Below are 4,818 nucleotides of genomic sequence, written 5' to 3'. Positions count from 1 at the left end.
TAGTTTTTCGCATTTTCTGACAAACGGATCATTTTGAGTTGTGACTCTTTTGAAGACGGTGTGCAATTTGTGCTTCTGTGTACATTGTGTACATGCATATGCACATATATACATACCCTTGTGAGCGGCTAATTAAGTTAAGCGACATTTTGACCATTTTTTGCTATCTTTCATTTCTCTGTTTAATGTATATAATTTTTTTATAAAAGTTTAGCACATTACATCAACAGAACCACATAAATCCACATTTATGACTTCGTATACATTTATAAAAATTAAACAAACTTTAACAATTACATACACCCAAAAATGTTGAACTTTTTATAAAATAGTTTAGGCATGCAGTTTTATAGCCCGTTAAATATAAGTCGATTAAATGCAAATTTCAAGAAGCTAGAAAATCACGTTCATTTTTAATCATTTTCTTTGGCTGACCGTGCGCAGCATTTTCTCCTATATAAAGTATGCTCGACATAAACCCAATTTTAAAACCTTGTAGAAAACTAAAAATAAAAAATTCAACAAATTTTCATCCAAGATTCAAACTTTTTTCTCAGAAGTGAAGGTGGCCTAAATGACAGCAGCTTACGAAATTTCATGATGATCGTTTGAGTAGTTAAAGCGTGAGAGCGTAACAAACAAACAAACTCACTTTCGGATTTATAATATTAGTAAGGATGCTATTTTCTGATAACCTATTTGAAAGAAAATCTTGAAATACGATTTAACACTGTTAAGGTGTAACGCAAAAGTAATTTATCATCAGTATACTTTATTCAAATCTTTGCGTTTCAGTTCGGGAAAACTTTCACTTTTTAAGTCCAGAAGAACTTATTTCAATTCAAAGTTCATGCAATTTTTCCCCTAAATATATTTATTTGTCTATAGGCAATGTAGCTAAGTACTTGAAGCTTTCACTAAATTGTACTAAATTTGAATGGGCTATAGAACAGCGCACTCAAAAAAATTCCAAATAATTTGAAAAATAAAAATTTTAAAATCTGATTAAAAGCAAAGTGCAAAAAAAGATCATACGCAAATTTTTAAACGGAAGGGAACTACTAAATATTAATCATCGTATACACCCTGCAAATCTTCACCCTGCGATTGATACGCAAATGCTACATCCACCGGTTGTTGTCTAGACTTTGCATAACTTTCAAATTTCTACCGTTAGGTGTCGCCCTCACCGATATGCGCACAATTTACTAAAGGCGATTCTTTACTACCGAAAAAATGCTGCCCTTGCAATGCACTGTTTGCAGAAATACTATGAAGAGGGCAACATTTTTTGCATAAAAGAAAACGCCACCATAAAATACGAAACACAGAAACAAATAAAAAGTTAAAAAAGTAAGATTTCCAACAATTGAAATCTCTATAGCAGAAATATATGCAGTTCGTTTAATTAAAATCAGTAAAAATTTATGTGCTCAAGCTGAAATATGTAATCTGCCGCCCAGCAGACAAGTGTCAGGATGGCCGAGCGGTCTAAGGCGCCAGACTCAAGTGCAAACTTGCCCGCTGCGGGTTTTCATATGGAGCTTTCTGGTCCTCTCTGAGGGCGTGGGTTCGAATCCCACTTCTGACAAGAATTTTTTTGCATGTGTTTTTTACTTTTTTTTATTTATTTTTTATTGTATGTATGTTTACTTGTTTACCCTTATTTTCTTTTCAAGCAACTCAATAATTTTTATTTCAATTTTTTTGGCACTTAACCGCAAAGAATGCAAACAATTTTCATGTTTTCTGCTATTTTTCGCCTGAAATACAATTCTATTATTAATTTTTTTGTCCATAAAATTGCTAATTTCATTTTGCAGACAATTACAAAACAGACAGTAGCAAAAAAAAAACAAATAAAAAAATAAACAAATAAGTAAGTAGCTCTACAATAACAATGAGGTGATGACAAACCCAGCAATTTTCCCAAGCAAACGCGCGCGTGGGACTAAGAGTACATATTTTTACACCTCCAAATAAATTTAGTATATTTTTTTTGACTTATCTTGTTATTGTTATTGCTGTTTGTTGGCTACAAACTTTTTGTTGTAAATTAGAATATTTAAGTATGTTTTTTTTCCTATACATTCTACATACATAAGTATTTATTTAATTTTATTTTCATCATGTTTTCTATTTCAACGTCTGCCGTTTAAAGCTCATGCTAGCCAGGGCTGGACGATTGAATGGCTCGCTGTCTGGCGGACCGTTCGACTGGCTGGCTGCCTGCCTTTGGCTAACTGGCCGCTGTGTGGAGGCGTCATAGCGTTGCATCGCTTCGCCTCGTTGTTGAGGCTGTTGCTGCGGCACTTGCTGAGAGTGTCTTTCGCCTGTTGCTAATGGCCTTTGGTGACGCCAATCAATTGAGTTGTAGTAGCATTTTAAGAAAATTATTATTAAAAATTTTTCTGTGGCAAATAAGTTTTGTAGTTTTGAGTTTTCAATACCAAAACAAGTGAATAGTTCGGTAAGCGTAAGGCAGGTTTTGCTCTAATTTTGTTTATTTATTTTTGCTTGTAAAGTAGCTTAAGCGCGGTTAATTGGGCATATACATACATACGTAGGCAGAAATATTGCTAGGCAAGTTGATTTTCGTTGAAGAATTGATTATTGGCGCGAAAATTCTGTGATACGTTTCCATACGACTACGAGTACATATATTTTATTATAGCAGAGACGAACGCAATATACATAAATATTGGTTTTGGGAAGGTGAGTAAGAGAATTTAATACTAAATATTTTATTTCTAATAACTTTGCGATCTTATACATTTTAATATATAATATGTTTTAAGTATTTAAGCTGAATGCTTATAGAAAACTTTGAAGCTTGAACTTTGAACTGTAATACAAATTTAATGTACGTACACTCACGGACAAAAAAATAGGTTTAACTTTTTTTCTATAATTTTGTATAACATTTTTTAATATACTTTTTGAAAATGAAAATTAAAAGAAGGAAATTAGTTAATAAACTTATAAAAAGAGGAAAAATTATTTGACTTAAGAAAAATAATTAGGAAATTTGTGGTTTAACTTACAAAAATCCATATTGATTCAACCAAAAATACATATCACTCGTTTACTTCAATAGTGTCATAACTCAAAAAAGCAAATCTCAAGAAAAACGGGTTTGAAGTACATATGTACATACATACATACCTATTCCCATAGTAAAAATGAATACATATTTTGCCCCAGTAGGATACTGCTAATTGATGAAATTTTTGCACAATATTTGCATTTTTTGGATTATTACACTATTGAAGTAAATGAGCGATATGTATGTACATACATTAGAGGGGTCCAAAAAAAAGTAAAGTCGGAATTGCACTGCTCTCACCCGCTAGGATTTTTCTTTATTTTGAAATCAAAATATATTAAGAGGTCGCTGAAAGCACTTTTTGAGGTTTTTAGGGGTCCCACAAAAGGTAGTCTAGTAATAGAAAAAGGTTAAATAAACATTTGGGTATGTACATGGAAAACTTTGAGCGCTTTAAGCGACCTTTAAATATTTTTTTATTTCAAAATAAAATAAAAAGGGCTAAGGTTTTTTCGATATAGAACAATCCTAGGGGTGCCAAAATTAAAATTCCGACTTTACTTTTTTCACATGCATTTTTGGACAAACCTAATGTACATACACACATAGGTATGCGATATTTTGGCAAATTTTTGTTATTTTTCTCTTGTTTATTATTTTCTTAAAGCCTAGCTCATTATATAACAAGCCCCATATACCTTACTCCAAATTTAAAAGTTAAACTAAATTATAAACATTTCTCAAACTTTCACCAAAAACTAATATTTGTAAATCAAAATTTGTTGGAACATTTTTGGTATGCAGTTCTATAAACCAACTATTCAGTTCTAGTATTAATAAAGTGCATGTTTAAAGCGGCTAATAACTCGCGTTGATATTTTTTGCTGACGCTGTGTGTTTCTTCTACCACATAGATAATCTCGAGTATACTTTATATCAGTAAAAAAAAAAATTAAAAACCAACGAGAATTTTAAGACATTTCACATTATTGTATTAAAAGTTAATGGGTTATCAAACTGCGTTCCAAAAAATCTGATTAAAAAGTTAAAAATTTTTATCAAAATTTGCAAATTTTGAAATTTGCATTTATAAATGTTCATACATATTAGAGATATACGCCGCCGAGCCACGCCGCCGCCGCACAGTGTAAGATTTGACCCATCTAGCTACTTTTAATTCTGTAATTCGAAAACTATTGAAGATAGATTCATGAAATTTTGAACAAGGTACGTTATAAGATAGGCGAAGCTTTTTACAAAAAATTGGTAATTTATAGTTACTGTTACGCCACCCTATTATATAACTACAATTTTTTAAAATACAAAAACTGAAATATTTAGCTAACTACAAAGGCTAAAATGCCCAAAATTTATATTTAGAATTTCCCTATAACAAGGAATTATAAACTGATAGAAATGGACTTAAAAATAAATATATTTTTTTAATTATGGGCGTGGAAAATATCGAGATAAAAGTCAAGTTGGGTCAACAAAATTTCGTTATAAGTTCAATATTTCTTGCTCTATTTACAAAAATGGGATACCGTTGGAAATGTAATGAATCAGGCTTTCTCTATTCAAAGCAAAAATACAAGAATTTGTCTCGGTCGAGATAAAATGCAAATGAATTACTCGAAGAAAATGAAATTCCCAGTAGGCCAGAAAAAAGAAAATTTCATCAAAACCTGCACTTTCCAGCAGCTAAAATTGTGTTGTTTAAAGTCTAAGAGCAGTGGCAAATAAACTGAGATACAAACTTTATCGAATAGTGG

The 4,818-nt window shown here is 31.4% G+C and overlaps 1 non-coding gene across 1 annotated transcript; it reads left to right on the top strand.

Moving 5' to 3' along the window:
- Positions 1–1,472: 1,472 nt before the first annotated feature.
- Positions 1,473–1,591, top strand: TRNAL-CAA (transfer RNA leucine (anticodon CAA)). The gene is made up of 2 exons: positions 1,473–1,510; positions 1,547–1,591. It is a non-coding gene; the product is annotated as a tRNA-Leu (tRNA).
- Positions 1,592–4,818: the final 3,227 nt, after the last annotated feature.

This window comes from Rhagoletis zephyria, unplaced genomic scaffold (assembly GCF_001687245.7).
Source record: "Rhagoletis zephyria isolate East Lansing unplaced genomic scaffold, Rhagoletis_zephyria_1.1 Rzeph_scaffold_09266, whole genome shotgun sequence".
NCBI lineage: Eukaryota > Metazoa > Arthropoda > Insecta > Diptera > Tephritidae > Rhagoletis > Rhagoletis zephyria.
The sequence above is the reverse complement of the archived record's forward strand: the minus strand, read 5'-3'. Positions and strand labels throughout refer to the sequence as shown.